This window comes from Anabrus simplex, chromosome 5 (assembly GCF_040414725.1).
Source record: "Anabrus simplex isolate iqAnaSimp1 chromosome 5, ASM4041472v1, whole genome shotgun sequence".
NCBI classification, from domain to species: Eukaryota; Metazoa; Arthropoda; class Insecta; order Orthoptera; family Tettigoniidae; genus Anabrus; species Anabrus simplex.
Window position 1 is genome coordinate 90947214 of NC_090269.1, and position 17658 is coordinate 90964871.

Below are 17658 nucleotides of genomic sequence, written 5' to 3' on the forward strand. Positions count from 1 at the left end.
ATGTAAATTCGCTTTCAGACCAAAGGTGAAATCGACCAGTGATGACTACCACACTGATATCAACGCTATGGTTTTTAATGTTTTTTTTAAGTTTAATTTTTGCTATTTTGCTTTACGTCGCACCGACACAGATAGGTCTTATGGCGACGATGGGACGGGAAAGGCCTAAGAATGGGAAGGAAGCGGCCGTGGCCTTAAGGTACAGCCCCAGCATTTGCCTGGTGTAAAAATGAGAAACCACGGAAAATCATCTTCAGGGCTGCCGACAGTGGGATTCGAACCCACTATCTCCCGGATGCGAGCTCACAGCTGCGCGCTCTTAAGCGCACTGCCAACTCGCCCGGTTTTGAAGTTTTTAGACACTCTTGACGAAGGGAACATCAAAGACGCAGTGATTGTAATGGACAATGCCAGCTACCATTCGAAAAGCTGATATTATATCGTGGTCATCTGCTGGGAATATTCCTCATGACAACAATCACACCAGAGTCGAACTGTTGTCTCTTGTGAAACTAGTGAAGCCAAAGGCAAAAATGTACGAAATTGACAGAAGGAGTCATACCGTTGTTCGCCTTCCACCCTATCACTGTCCATATAACCCCATAGAGCTGGTTTGTGGAAACGTTAAAACTGCTGTAGAGAAAAGGAGCAAAACGTTCAAACTATCTGACGTCCAATCTTTAATGGAAGAGGATTTGGATAAAGTAACCGAACAGGAGTTGAAGGCTTGTGTGTCACATGCTGAAAATTTTCAAGAGGACGGTTACAAAAAGAACGTGCTATACGACACAGTCATGGGTGATATCATCATAAATCTGCGAGACGACAGCTACAGTGAAGAGTCGAGTGACGAGGATATTTCTGGTTACAGCTCTGGTGACGATGACGAGTGTGTAACACGGATACTTCAGCTGGAATAAGGTAAGATAAAATAAGGAAATGTATTGTGTAACTCTGTACTTTCGACAAATTGTTTTTCGGTCTGTTGTCATTGCACTTGTTATGTACATTATTAATTAACTCGTATCATACTACATCGAAGATATAATAAAATGATAAAAGTAAATAAATAAAAATAACAAAACTCATCCACAGGCCATACTCGAACTATAACATACGAAGCTCTGTATTTCATGGTTATGGGGATTTCAAAACAACTTTAACGCCCGCGCGGGCACTCCCGGCAACGTTGTAGTAGTGGCCACTGTCTTTTTTCTCTAAACTACCTCTCGCGTCGTGCTGGATTGGTCGGCCCCTTGCTTCCCGACAGCATGTTGGGCGCCCGCCATCAGAACGAAAAAGGCCTATAGTTATGTCTATGGTGACCATTTTACTAATCTGCGACGTGTGCGTGTAGAAAATTGCGCGGTATAACTCGGATAGTCTGTGTAGTTGGTGTTCGTGTTTGGTTTCCACGGATCACTCGTGACAGCCTCTCGACAGGTACTTCAGTAGATGGTGCTTGAAGAACCGAACACGTCGTGGTCTAGGTGGAATTTCGACAGGTTCGTCAAAGGTTGTTCCTGGTTCTCTGTGTTTGCCAGTGTTCCTGGAAATTGCCTAATTTGGTCGATGTGGCGTTTTATTCGTTTCCCCTGGTGGTTGATCTCATAATGTAGATCTCCAATGCGGGCTGTGATGACACCGTGAAGACACTTGTCCAAGTTCGGGTTGCTAGACAGGAAGTAAACGGACTGTCCCGCTTCGAGTGTGCGTAACGTCGAGTCCTTTTTTGATGTCTGTTTTTCGCAGACTCTAATGCGAACGTCTTCGGGCCTCGTCAGGTTAAGACATGTACGAAGTTCTCGTCCCGGAAATAGTTGAGATGGAGACTGTCCCATTGTGGAGTGCGGCGCTTTTCGGAATCGCCGAAGGAACTCGTTCAGGTTGGTCTGCAGAGTTATTTTGGTGGTCTTCATCGCGTAGATGGCGTCCTTCACTGTTTGGACATACCGTTCTGCCAATAGTTGATGGACGGTACGGCGCTGTAAGCTTGTGGCACTTCAAACCACTGTTCTGCAGGAAGGCCTTGAATTATTTTGCGATGAACTGCCGACCGTTGTCCGAGATGACGGTGACTGAAGTGCCATGCTCTGTAAAGAAGTCGTCCATCAGGGCGATTGTTGCTGCTGCTGTCGTGGAGGTCGTCGGCTTGACCTCGAGCCACTTGCTGTAGGCGTCTACAACAATCAAAAGCATGGTATTGGCTACTGGGCCAGCGTAGTCGATGTGGATGCGGTGCCTTCGGGTACTCACAGTGATGCTTAGGGAACTTGGGTGGTGCGTGCGCATGGGTCGCGCATCTGGTACACAACCTTCTGAATGTCAGAGTCGATGCCTAGTGAAAACACGGAGGAACGTGCCATTCCCTTCATTTTGACTATTCCGAGGTAGGCTGCGTGCAGGTCGTTGAATGTGGCATCTCGTAGTGCAGATGGGACCACTACTCTGTGCTCAAACATCAAGTAGTTGGCGGCGAGCGTGTATTTCGCCTCAGGAGCCTTGAAGTCATGGCGAGTGAGATCTTGGCCTCTTCCAGAAGTTTGGCAATTCTGCCAAGAGGAGAGACCTTCCTTGACTCTCGTGCGATGGCTTCGGATTTGACGGGTAACTGCTATGTCTGGTGAACTCTAAATAAATCAAAATCGTCGTAACCCTCTGTCTCTTCTCACTGGTGCGGGATTGAGCTTTCGATCTTGTTGACAGTCGATAGTAACAGCGCTCTGGAGAAGTAGTCAGCGTTGGCGTTTTGATTCGACGTTATAAAAGATACAGTGTAGTTCAAGTGCGAGATAGTCGCCATAACTGGCGAATAATGCACAGGACGGGTAGTGATTTCTCTGGGTGCAGGATCTATATCAAGGCTTTGAGATCTGTGATCAACGTGAAGTGGCGAGCATACAGATTAGTTGAAAAACGTATGTACTGTCCACACGATGGCAAGCGCTTCCTTTTCGATCGGGGGGGGGGGGGGAGGCGGGGAGGTACCTCTGTTCCTTTGCTGACATTGTCCGACTAGCGTATGCGATAGGCCGTTCGTGTCCGTTGCTGAGCCGGTGTGACATCACTGCGCCAAGGTCGTTTTTGCTGGCGTCTGTTGCCAACAAAAGTGGTAATGCTGGATAGTACTGAATAAGGACCTGCGGAGAGGGTTTCTGTAAAAAATGCTGTTTGTTCGGTACGTCAACCCATGTGTATCTTTTGCCCCTACTGGCACCATATTGTATGAACCTGGGTGTAATTGGAATGGTGGTTTTGTAGAATGTTGTGTATGAGGAAAAGAAGATTAAGGACGTCACAAACACCCAGTCCCCAGGCCAGGGATATTAATCATTACAATTAAAAACCCCTAACCCGGCCTGGAATCGAATCCGGGGCCGTTGGGTGACAGGCGGACGCGTTTCCCCCTACACCGCGAGGTCGGACTGCGGAGAGGTTAGAGTGTCCTTGATGTCTTGGTAGGCCCTGTCGCCCTCTGGTGTCCATACGAGCGGATCCTTCAGCAGCATGTCCCCGAGTGGTCGATATCTTGTTGAGAGGTTGTGAATGAAGGCGCTGTAATATGCCACTTTATCCAGAAACAACTGGAGTCGTTGGTTTCGGCACGTCTCGGACAGCTGGGATGTGTGCATCAGTCTTATGAATGAGTGATTAGAATGCGGCGTTTTTGGGCATTGCCAAGAGCTTCCAGGACATGTTCAGCAAAACTGCACTTAGCTCAGTTGAGCTTCAGAGCGTGTTGGCGAAAGCGCTCCTGTGTCACGGTGAGGGCCTCTATCAGGTTTTCAAAACTATCGGCGAATACAATCGTGTCGTCAAATGAACTTACGACATTTGGGAGGTTCTGCAAAGCCGTGTCCATTCGCCGCTGCCAGATGGCGGGGATGCTGGCTGGTCCGTAGACAGCACGGGCTGGGCGGGTCAGGCCATGGGTTGGAGTGTTGAGAGTGAGGGCACTGCTGAATTCGTCGCCAACCTCGAGATGAGTGTACGCGTCCGTGTCGTCCAGGTGGCAGAAGAGGATGGCGCTCGCATCCGGTTGAATAGGTGCTCCACTTTCGGAGTCGGGTGTTCATCGATGATGATCGGCGGGTTGAGAGTAGGTTTCTAGTTACCCGTATTCTCAACTTGCTGTTCTTCTTCACGACGACATGATTTGTTGACGCCCCCTCTGAGTATTCCACACTCTTGTAGAAACCGGATTCGATTTTACCATTGATTTCACTGGCACATCGCAGAGCCACAGGAACTTCACATGCTCGTGAGAAGATAGGAGTGGCGCCATCCTTCAGGTGCATCTTCGCTGCTTCCCGAGGGTATCGCTGAAGACATCCTGGTACTGGTTGAGGACGGCATCAAGTTCCTTTTGCTGGTGCAAGGACAGAGACTGCGTGTCGCAGAGTTGATGGATCTATCATGGTCTTCCAAAAATCTGCTCGAAATTGATCTCTAGTGCAAACTCAGAGATCCAGTCTCGACCAAGAAGCGTCTCAAATTCATCGTCAACAATGTAGAGGTCAAGGTTCCTGGAGGTGGTACCGATGGTGGTGGTGACTGGCACATTGCCGATGCAATTAATACGGTGGCCAGTATAGCTCGCAAAGTTACGATCAGTCTTCTGCAAAAGAAAACTTGGTTTTATCACAAATAACCTCAATTTGCCCATCATCGAACAGGGGGAACCGGAGTTGAGTTCCATCTTGACGGTGGTTCCCTCTATGTTTGCATCTATCAACTGATTACCTGGATACTGTATTGCTCCGACGACCTCGTATGACATCAGTGCTGTCGGTTAGCTGCTCTCCTTCAGTCATGTGATTTGTCTTACGCTGCTTTGGTTTCGACCTACAAACTTTAGCAATATGACCTTTCTTGCCGCACGTCCGTCAATCAGCGTTGAGGAAACTTCACTGACTGCGTGGATGGTTTCCGCCACACCCAGCAAACGACAATGACGACTGGTCACGTGATGTTTCCTGATTGGCTAGATGCGATCCTTGTTGAGGCCTAGGTTGGTCAGACTTCTGTTGGCGATTGGTCGATTTCTCGCGTCGCCATTGGTTGCCGCTCTTCCGGGACTATGGCTTTGCGTAGCTTATCCGGTTGACTGAATTGGGTTTTGAAGTTATGTTCCGGTTCTTGACCTCGTCGGCAGTGTTCCGGGTGGCTTCGAGTGTGCAGGCTATCCCGTCCACAGCTGTGAAGCTCTCCGGTATTTCTGCAATAATTTCGTCGCACATGTCCCTGGACTCTAAACCTTTGAGCAGTTGTTCAATCAGCATGCGGCCTAAAAATTCTCCATACTCACAGTGTGTTCCTGCTTGCTTTAATCTGAGAGTGAAGCTGGCGATCGTCTCCCCTGCCCTCTGCACGACGCTCCGGAATGTTATGCTCTCTGCATATATATTGCGATTGGCGTCAAAATAGTCCGTTAATTTCGACTGGATTTCGCCGTATGAGAAGTGTTTCCAGGTCGATGGGGCTTACGAGGAGCTCGGAACCAATGTAGACAAGTACGTACTGCGTGTGCTCGTCTTCTGGAACCTTACTCAGACAGAGCGCCCAGGTAAACCGCGTGAAATAGTCCCCTATGGTGGACCCTTCGGCGGCGCGATATGCTGGCATCGACAACTGTGGTGGTAGATTCTGTGTTGGTGACACTGACTCGTTTCCGGGAGGCACCTCGCGCGGTGCATTCCCTGAGAGCGCTGACGATCATCCCGGAAAGCGCCTGAAGAAGTTCCACGGATATTCCTTGTGCCATGATGAAGGAGGATGGTTCACTAATTCACTGATGCTCTAACACGCATGATGTTGAGCTTCGTTCGGTAGCATGTAGTCGCGTTGTGGTTAAGTTTTGCGCGTGAGTTTCACTTCATTTTTTCTCGAGTGCACGCACTGTTATTTATACATCCCACTTCTGACACCACTTTTGTATTTGTGGGTTGATAAATAACACAAATTAATTAGCGAATACATGTATATAGAGATTAAAAGTACAGTTAAGCGCGGAGAAAACAAAACTCGTAGTTGGTAGACTAGACAACAACCATCTTTCGAACTTTACTACTGTATCCACTGGATCTATCACTTCGACTAGTACTGGGCTTGCCGTGCGACGTAATTTTTTTGAGTGTTCTACACTGGCGATAAAAACTTCAGTACAATGTTTCACTCGACTTGTTCGTTAACGCGATAGTTCACAAGTCAGGCAGAAAGCGGAATAGTATTCTTTGCAGTTGACACATCTTAGTCCTCTGGGCTACAGGCATCTGTTTTTAGTAGCTTATCGATATTGCAGCTGAATAAATATTCTACGCCTCACGATAATATCCCCTTCGTAGTAATGAGTTAACTCTGAGTGGATTAATTTATGATTTTAAGACACTGATGGTAATGTATATAAAGTTATATAAATTTTAATGTAATGGTAGAATATAATCTATAACTTCGCAGTATATTTATCTACCACAGTTTTTACAATTTGCTTTAGGTCTTATGGTGACGATGGGATGGGAAAAGTCTACGAGTGGGAAGGAAGCAGCCATGGCCTTAATTAAAGAACAGCCCCAGAATTCGCCTGGTGCGAAAATGGGAAACCACGGAAAACCATTTTCACGGCCGCCGACAGTGGGGTTCGAACCCACTATCTCCCGGATGCAAGCTCACAACTGTGGGACCCACACCGCATGGCCAGTTTGCCCGTTCCACTTTATTAAATCGCTTTTCTCATCCGCAGAAGATCTTCAGTAGCAGCGTGTACTTGTTACTTCATTTCGGGCATCGTGGTCATTAGCCCCCCCCCCCCCCTCTCTCTCTCTCTCTCTCTGTGTGTGTGTGTGTGTGTGTGTGTGTGTGTAACTTCTCCTGGTTTACACAACGAGGTGTTAATACCATGTGGGTAATCCCAACTAATTAGTGTTAATATATAGCCTAAGCTATGAACACCGCCATAGTCTTATAAAGTAATAAATTAACCGGTTTGTAAATGTGACTTAATCCTTTCTTCCATATTATCTATCCATCTTATTCACCCTTTCCTGCCTTTTCTATGTTGTACTTCAATTGAACCAAGAAATTCGCTAATCATAACGTACTTTACATTCCAGCAAAGTGGAGATTACAAGCTGTCCAATTAAGAAAATTGTAGGGGAGAGATCAGCTGTTCTCAAAAAGCATCAGGAAGAACACTTGTTAAAAATGAGAAATCTGAAGCAGGAGATTGAAATGAAGATGAATGAGCAGCAAATGTGAATGAAGAAATTGGAAGAGGAAAGAGAGCAGAAACAAAAAGAGCATGCTGTAAAAATGGAGATTCTCCTTTTAAAGAAAGGTGGCTTGCTAAAGAATTTTTTAATTTATTATGTAAAAAGAAATAATGAATAGGCCTAAATAAAACATGTGTTTTTTAAAACTACCTATTGATTTTATACACAATTTCCTTCAAAAACCAGTCATTAATGAAAAATGCTCTGATAGCATTATCTCGCAGATTGGGAGCTGTGGCTACAACAGGTACTTCCGGAATAATGATAGGTTCATCATCGAGGTCTTCACCCATGTCAATAGCAATGTTATGTAGCACAGCAAGTACTACAATGCAATTTTTTGTGTTTTTTTCAGACTGGCATTGAAACCCTTCAACAAACACATGAATCGTTGTTTTCATACTCCGAAACACCTTTTAACTATGTTTCTGGTACAGATACGGGCTCTGTAGTAATTTTCTTCTTTAGCAGTACTGGGATGTAAGACTAGAGTAAACAAATAATGTGTGCTGGAGTAGTGAGGAAACAGGAGAGCTGGCACAGCGGCTAATGCGCAAGATGGAGGCCGCACGCAACTTCTTAGTACTAGGACTCCCAAGGCAAGATGAGCTCTATACATTGAATATATGAGACTAACTGGGCCAGGGGCTAATGGTGATACATTGTCCTTATAGGCCTAACTCTACAGAGCTACCTCAGGGACCCACAACTTGTAACTTATGAATCCCCTGTGGGTGGGGGCGGTGTATAACACCCACGGTTTCCCTGCCTGCCATAAGTTGCGACTAAAAGGTGCCTCAGCGGCTCTTAAATTGGAAGCGTGGGTTGGCGACCATGGGGCCCTTATAAATTTACTCATTCAGAACAAATATTTCCGGTTCCCTATGGGAATCAACATCTACATCATCTGATGGCCAGGCAGGCATCAATTTGTGGTAATGAGACAAAGTCTCTCGTAGTGCATTGGCACTGCTGGTGACTCCAAAATAGCCCATGCAGTGGCCTCAACGGTATGCACTAGCCATGCATCTGTATGGGTGTGTTACTTACCAACTGATGAGCCGAACTTAGCACACTGGGGTGAAATGCTGGCAACCAGGAATGAGTTAGCTGGAAATTTTATAATGTCCAATAATGGCCAATCTATATTGGTATTATTAGTAACTGAGCAGTTGCTCCGAGACAGGTAGAGAAACAGTCTGAGCATAACTCGGGACCTAACGTAACCTAACTTGAGCATGAACAGACTAAATCATCACCCATACACTGGAGATCAGCACAGTGCCAACAACAACCAACCAACCCTGGGTCCTGAAACAAACACACCTGTAGAAAAAGTAGAATAAATTATATTAGTAAAAGGGGTGCATTAAGGCGCACCCCACAGTGACAAATGGCACAAAAAAGGGAGTGATATCAGCAACATCCTGGCCGTGTAAGTAGTGCTATCCATTCTTTACGGCCAGATGGACCCCCGACCGGCCTATGGAGACCACAGGCAATGCAGCTTTGATCGCCCTAATGACTAAGCTATCTGTCCAAGAAGAAACAAAGCTGAAAGGTCGACCCCTCTCCCCCAACAACGATGGGTGTTACCATGTGGAGCGGATACATGCGCAGAATTATGGGTACACGGTCTCTAATGTGTTTTTCTCTACACTTGCAACTATGACTTACATTCATCCAGGACTGGTACCCACGCGTCCCGCATTGGGCAGATTACTGACAGAGTTACTGTATTGCTATCCCACCACCAAGAGTGACATTGTCTTCATCTGCACTACTGCAATAAGACATCAGAGCACAGCACAAACCTGACAGAGAGCGGCATATTTTGAAAAAACATTTGTGTTTACCGATCATGCTGTGCTTTCAAATAACACTGAACAAATCCCTCTATAACATGCTTAACAAAGTGTGTAGGGACCAATAGTAACCATCTCCACCAACATTCACAAACTTTGTTAAGTAGCACAACTCCTCCTGCAATCTAGCTTAATGTGCAGCAATTCCTGAGGGAAACTCTTGCAGTCGTCAGAGAGTTCCTGAGGGCAACTGTTCAAGTTGTCAGACAGCTCTTGAGGGTTCATAAACTGTTCTTGAAGAGCACGGCTCTGGAAGACAAGTGCTATACCGTAATGCTTGCCCATCAGTTGAGGTTCCATGAAGTGAAGCGATGCATTGCGATGCATTGCGATGCAATGTGAAGAATCTTCTCTTTTGATGCCAGTGTAGCCAACGTAAACAAAGTAGTTCTTTAGACAACCTCGCTTAGTTGGCACCATTTGGATCCACTCGGCTGTCAGAACTGCAATGTTTACTTGTATGTATGTGTATGTTTGTGTAACTGTCCTAGTCTAACTGTGTAACTGTCTAAATATTAGAGTCAGAAAGGAAAGGAGGTGCAGTCTTGATGCAGGTACCTGACTGCATCACAAAATCCAATCTTCATAAAGCCGATCATCCTGTTAGTATTGATGGCCCTATGCCTGTTAATACAGCTATCTATCTGCTTATCCTACCATCCTATCAGCTATGTAAACTATACCCTAGCACTACATATCTCATGATATGAATATAGCAGTATTGTATCCCTAGGCACTGGTACTATCAGGAGAGCAGCTATACAGACTAGACTCTAGCACTGTTATCTGGAGGATAAAGTTTTCTTGATGCAGGGGCAGGTATACATAGTATCTTGCCTCTAAATCTAACAGCTATACAAACTAGATTCTAGCAATAATAAGAGAATGAAGTTCTCTTGATGTGGGTATATCTTTGTAATTAAAAATCTATCTACTTTCTATTAAGCCTATCCTTCCTTACTAGTCACTATGAAATTAATAGAGGGCACACATCTTGCAGTAGACAACTTGCTACCTCTTTCTGATATCTAGGGGAGGACAGTGATGGCTTGATGCAGGTTCTTTGTGTGTTCTTCAGTCACACACTAGCAGTAAGGAGACATTTAAATAAACGTTAGGTAAACTTCAATGAACATTATGTACAAAAATGTTTAAGAAAATGCTAGATAAACAACTGATATGGAATCTGCCACCTGGGTGGCAACCCTAAATCCATATTATTGATTGATTGATGTATAGTCATTAAAAAATAAAATGGAATGAGAGCATGTTATTGTATATTTCTCACATTTAATGTTTTATCACAATTTTATTTAATATCAAAATATACTGTATATACAAACCCTGTTTTACAGACTACAGATGAACAATCATTTCTCAGAAAAGTTGCACTTTTGAAGAGTAGTACTACACCATGCATTCATTCGTTTCTTTTTATCTTTTATTGAGTGCATGGCCTGTACGTTCTATTGGTCTGTAATCAGCCAGGTAGAAAACAGAGTGGAAACAATTGAAGGATACAGACAGTTAATAAGGAATATATAGTTATGATATTGGTTTCATTGTCTCACCAACACTATGTTTTACCCATAGTTTCAATATCACCAGGCTGATGAGAATGGAACCTGCTAACTCTGGCTAAGAACCCAGCGCTCTGCAATCTTAGCTTCTGAGCCTGAACGCTGGGTGTCAGGAATAAACATGACCAACACTGCACTTGTACTTAAAAAAAATATATATATATTCTCTTCACATTATTTACAATGCTTACAAACTCTCATCACTAAGAGAATAAAAAGGAGCCTTTTTTGCATGTTGTAGCCTTCTCATTCTAAATTCCTTCTATGCATACTTCTGCAAGTACTTTACACCCAATAGGTAAAGTAAAAGTGATTAATAAGTCTACTAGGCATCAAATTTCTTGAATATCTCAATTTATATTCTGTATATATGCATTTAATTTAAGTTTTAATGCTCCTCACAGCAAGAGTGTTCCAAGACCCTAATGAGTGTAATCAGTAGGGTATTGTGGATACTGATCAAAAATGAAATTCTCAAATGAAAACTTAAATTTATTGCTTGCAACTCAGAACAGTTCAATCATAAGAGTACCACTGTTTTTGATCATGGCAGCCTATGAGGGCATATACAGCAAGGGAAGAGACATATCTCCCCTGGTACAATGGCCCTGCAATATGCATTGCACAGGACAGCTTGCATTGATGTCACAGTCGTGCACTAGCCAGACAGTGTCTTGGGGTGGTGTGGTGTCTGACTAAAGCAAGCTGCACTGGTGATGAATACTTATTTTTAGAACTGAGTTACATAAATTTATTTATTGTGGATAATGCTTGGAGTTTGATGTTTCTTTAATATAGGTAGTTTGTTGTTGCTATGTACATCAGAATATGAATGGAGTGTAGGGTGAATGCTCTCCTTTCTGTACAGTTAACTAGAAAACTGAGAGCATAATCCTTCCAGTCAGTAGTTTCTTGCATCTATGGAAAGCTTGTAGTATTCTTGGGGTATTTATTTGCCGATATTTTAGTAGGTATTCATACAAGTGCTGCTAATCTCATTTATTTTAAAATTATTTAACAACTTATAATAAGAAGAAATGATGTGCAAAAAAATTGCAGAGGTTTCCATGTGTAGATTCAGGTTGAAATGGACTGCATTACAATTTACTTACCCAAGGCTTTTAATAGACAGATACTGCAATCAATCAATCAATCAATCAATCAATCAATCAATCAATATTGATCTGCATTTAGGGCAGTTGCCCAGGTGGCAGATTCCCTATCTGTTGTTTTCCTTGCCTTTTCTTAAATGATTACAAAGAAATTGGAAATTTATTGAACATCTCCCTTGGTAAATTATTCCAATCCCTAATTTCCCTTCATAAAAATGAATATTTGCCCCAATTTGTCCTCTTGAATTCCAACTTCATCTTCATATTGTGATCTTTCCTACTTTTAAAGACACCATTCAAACTTATTCACCTACTGATGTCATTCCACACCATCTCTCCACTGACAGCGCGGAACATACCACTTAATACCAATATAAATGGTCCGTTATTGGACATTATAAATTTTCCAGCGAACTCATTCCTGGTTGCCAGCGTTTCGCCCCCGTGTGCTAGGCTGAGCTCATCAGTTGGTACCTAGCACACCTACCAAGACGCTGGCTAGTGCATACCATGGTGTGCTAGGTACCAATTGATGAGCCCAGCCTAGCACAAGGGGGTGAAACGCTGGCAACCAGGAATGAGTTCGCTGGAAAAATTTATAATGTCCAATAACGGACCATTTATATTGGTATTATAAATTTACTCATTCGGAACAAATATTTCTGATTCCCTATGGGAATCAACATCTATATCATCTGATGGCCAAGCAGGCATCATATTTTAGTAGTGAGATAAAGTCTCTCGTAGTGCATTGGCACTGCCGGTGGCTACAATTAGCCTACGCAGTGGCCTTCACGGTATGCACTAGCCAGCGTCTTGGTAGGTGTGCTAGGCACCAACTGATGAGCCCAGCCTAGCACACGGGGGCAAAATGCTGGCAACCAGGAATGAGTTCGCTGGAAAATTTATAATGTCCAATAACGGACCATTTATATTGGTATTATAAATTTACTCATTCGGAACAAATATTTCTGAGTCCCTATGGGAATCAACATCTATATCATCTGATGGCCAAGCAGGCATCAATTTTTGGTAGTGGGACAAAGTCTCTCGTAGTGCATTGGCACTGCCGGTGGCTACGATTAGCCTATGCAGTGGCCTCCACGGTATGCACTAGCCAGCGTCTTGGTATTTGTGCTAGGTACCAACTGATGAGCCCAGCCTAGCACACGGGGGCAAAACGCTGGCAACCAGGAATGAGTTCGCTGGAAAATTTATAATGTCCAATAACGGACCATTTATATTGGTATTATAAATGTTACGGAGTATTGTGGATGTGCAGAGGTGAAAGAAGGTGCTGGGATGAACAGGTCTCAATCTACAAAATTTAAGTTAATTTAAAATTTAACAAGGTTATATTTTCTTTGCAAAATCAAGAAATAACAAGAATGGCAGGTACAGAGTAGCAAAGCAACAAATCGAGAATGTACAATTACAGTGTTACAGGATTTGGGCTCCGAGAGCCAGACACATAATTCTTGAGCAATGAGCCCAACTTTACTTATATACAAGGTTCAACAAAGGGGCAGAAAACCCCAATCATGCCTAGGAGCACTTGCTCCCCTTTACACAGTAAAGCCTCCTCGAGGCACGCAAAAACAATTTTTTTTGGGAAGAGCAACCCGCTCTCAAAGTTCCAGCCTATCAAAGGCCACACCAAATTCCACCTTCAAGCTGTCCTCCAAGGACATAGACACAGGGGTAAAAATACCCAACCTACTGAAGCCTATTCACCAAAGAAACAGGACAAATACATGGCTCCAAAATACAAACTTGAGTGGAGGCGTAACTGCACTCCAAATACATTTCTTTTAAAAACCTATTTGGCACTAGGCCGCTTGTGCAAGGACTAATCCCATACTAAAGAGGTGACTTATATAAGAAAACGATTTACATTACATTAGAAGGGAAGAAACGGTTGTGAAAATAAGTTCACCTCAAAGCAATATGAGTGGGAGCTCGAGAGGGTTAAGCACTCTCTATCCCAATTTGTAGTTTAAAAAGATAGAATTGATACCAAGTGTCTTTACATTTTAGAGGAAAGTTACATGGTAAAGGCTTCGGACCTGCCCCGAGAGTTAAACTGCTGAGCTAGCAAGAAAAGAAGTTATTAAAAGGCCATTACCTGTTGGTTGAACTGCTGCCCGAAGAAAGAGGCGCTTCCCGCCCCCTGCTACATAATTTACACAATGATAGATGTTACTGAAGTGGCCCAGAGACCCGAAAATCAGCAGTTTATATACCCTCGTGGAAAGTTCGAGGCGTTACGAGAATGATAACACCCGCCCACAAGCATTTTATTGGATAATGGCAAAAACTACTACACTAGACGAAGAAGAAACACCTTATTGGTGGAAAATTAATTACAGAAATTCCTTATTGGTCAAATTCAAAACTGGCGGAAAGAAAGGGTTAATATTGCCAACTTAAACAATGACTGAAAGAAATTTAACAAAGAACAAACTTATGAACCCAAAATTTCTCCAAAAACACAGTTCGTTCACTTCGCACCAGGGTGCATAATTGTAGTCCTTCAGTAGTGCCATCTAGAAGAGAATGTCCACACTTCTTACTACAGGCAAAACAAAAATACATCGAAAATGACACAGTTCAGAAAACTTCAAAATTTACAAGTAGGGACATCTTCTGAGAAACTTGAGAATTAACAAGGTAGTTAAAGTTCACGCTTCCTCCAGTAGAGGAGTTTCAACTGGCGCAAAGTTTGAATTAGCGGCGCGGGGGTGTACCGCCCGGTACAATAAATTTACTCATTCGGAACAAATATTTCTGATTCCCTATGGGAATCAACATCTATATCATCCGATGGCCAAGCAAGCATCAATTTTTGGTAGTGGGACAAAGTCTCTCGTAGTGCATTGGCACTGCCGTTGGCTACAATTAGCCTACGCAGTGGCCTCCATGGTATGCACTAGCCAGCGTCTTGGTAGGTGTGCTAGGTACCAACTGATGAGCCCAGCCTAGCACACGGGGGCGAAACGCTGGCAACCAGGAATGAGTTCGCTGGAAAATTTATAATGTCCAATAACGGACCATTTATATTGGTATTATAAATTTACTCATTCGGAACAAATATTTCTGATTCCCTATGGGAATCAACATCTATATCATCTGATGGCCAAGCAGGCATCAATTTTTGGTAGTGGGACAAAGTCTCTCATAGTGCATTGGCACTGCCGGTGGCTACAATTAGCCTACGCAGTGGCCTCCACGGTATGCACTAGCCAGCATCTTGGTAGGTGTGCTAGGTACCAACTGATGATCCCAGCCTAGCACACGGGGGCAAAACGCTGGCAACCAGGAATGAGTTCGCTGGAAGATTTATAATGTCCAATAACGGACCATTTATATTGGTATTATAAATTTACTCATTCGGAACAAATATTTCTGATTCCCTATGGGAATCAACATCTATATCAACATACCACTTAGTCGAGCAGATTGTCTCCTTTCTCCCAAACTTCCCAGCCCAAACTTTGCAATATTTTTGTAACGCTACTCTTTTGTCGGAAATCACCCAGAACAAATTGAGCTGCTTTTCTTTGCATTTTTTCCTGTTCTTGAATCAAGTAATCCTAGTGAGGGTCCCATACACTGGAACCACACTCCAGTTGGGGGTCTTACCAGAGACTTATATGCCCTCTCCTTTACATCCTTACTACAATCCCTAAATACTCTCATAACTATGTGCAGAGATCTGTACCCTTTATTTGCAATCATATTTATGTGATTACCCCAATGAAGATCTTTCCTTATGTTAAGACCTAGCTACTTACAATGATCCCCAAAGGGAATTTTCACCCTATTAATGGATTACTTGATTCGAGAACTGGAAAAAATCCAAAGAAAAGCAGCTTGATTTGTTTTGGGCGATTTCTGAAAAAATAGTAGTGTTACAAAAATGTCAGTGGAGACTTGGATGAAAGGAGATGAGCTGCTCAACTAAGTGGCATGTGCTAGATGTTGATTTCCATACGGAACCTGGAATATTTGTCCCGAATGAATACATTTATAATACCAATATAAATGGTACACAGATCAGGACCATTTGAATCTGGGGGATATCGTCTTTACAAAGGACCTCCAGGAAAGAGAGTAATGAAAAATGTTCCCCAATTTGGAATGGGATTCCTGGTTCATACTAGCATATTTGATTCAGTGGAGGACTTCTCATTGAACTCATCAAGAACTGCAACCTTAACAATTAGAGTAGAGAACAAAATATATACACTGATTAATATCCATATCTTAACAAATGAAAAAAAACAGGACAAATAAAGAGAAAACTGAAATGTTTTGGGAGGAGCTTGACCAACTGATTTCAAATATCCCTGACAACCATGTTAAAATTATGCTTGGAGACTTCAACACGAAAATTGGACAAGAGAGAAAGTATCGCACTGTGGTAGGTAAATGGCCAGCACACAAAGTGACAAATAGAAATGGTCAAATATTAATTGAGCTTTGCACTGACCGTGGTCTTATTCTTGAAACCACAAGACTTAAGAGAAAACCACACAAATTAATGACCTGGAAATGCCCTAATGTTAAACTGGGTGTGTTTCAGATAGACCGCATAGCAATGGAAAAAAAATACCATAAAGAAATTTATAATGTCAAAGTCCTTCACGGGGTGGACATCGATTCTGATCATTATATTTCAAAGATTAAAATCAAGTTAACCCCAAGAAAACAACACAAACCATCTAAATTCACTAGAAGGAGGAACTATGACCCCAGCTACTTAATAAATAATGCTGTGTATACAGAGAGATCCAAAGAACCTCTCAGCGACAAACTGGAAATGATTATTGATATACTAAAAAATATTGCCGAATAAATTGCTCCTAATGAAAAGGAGAAAGAAACATGCCTGGTGGAATGAGGAATGTGATATGGCAATACAGAAAAGACACAAAGCATGGCTAAATGACCAACAAAAGAAAACGGCACAATCTCAAGATGAACTAACTACTGCTAGAAGACAAACGGCCAAAGAACTTAGAAGAATCAAAAGAGACCATTTAAAAAAAGAAAACTTAGCTAACATAGATGAATCATTCAAACAACATAAGACACGAGACTATTACAGGACATTTAAACAATATCAATCAAGGTATACTCCACCTACACTCATGATGAGAAATAAACAAGGACAACTAGCACACAATAATCAGGAGAATGCCAAAATTCTAGCTGATCACTTCAAAGAATTACTAAATGCTGAAACCCAAAAGATTACCTAGAATTTTCACCTGATCCAAAAAATAAAACATGCTTAGACTAGGTTATTCCACCAGATTTCCATGAGGTACTTCAAGCGATTAATTGGCTCAAGAATTATAAAGCTGCAGGAGAAAATCAAGTGGTTGCAGAGCTGTGGAAGAATGCAAATAACCAAATGCTTCAAAACCTACACAAACATATCATAGACATATGGAACTCTGAAAAACTGCTTGCAGAATGGAATACAGCTATAATTCATCCAATACACAAAAAGAGGGATAGACTGGATCCAAATAATTACCAAGGGATCTTTCTACTTGATGTCGCATGTAAGATCCTGTCTAGAATTATCCTCACGAGAATTCAAGAACAGCTCGACCAAGAACTTGGAGAGTATCAGCGGGGATTTCGACCTGGAAGAAGTTGTCCTGACCAAATCATTAGTCGTAAGTGGATTATGAACCATCAAAGAATGAGAAACAAAATGCTAGTTGTCAGTTTTGTTGACTTCAAGAAAGCATATGACAGTATTCATCGTGAGTCATTACTTAAAATCCTTAAAGAATTTGGGTTACACCAGAAACTTAAT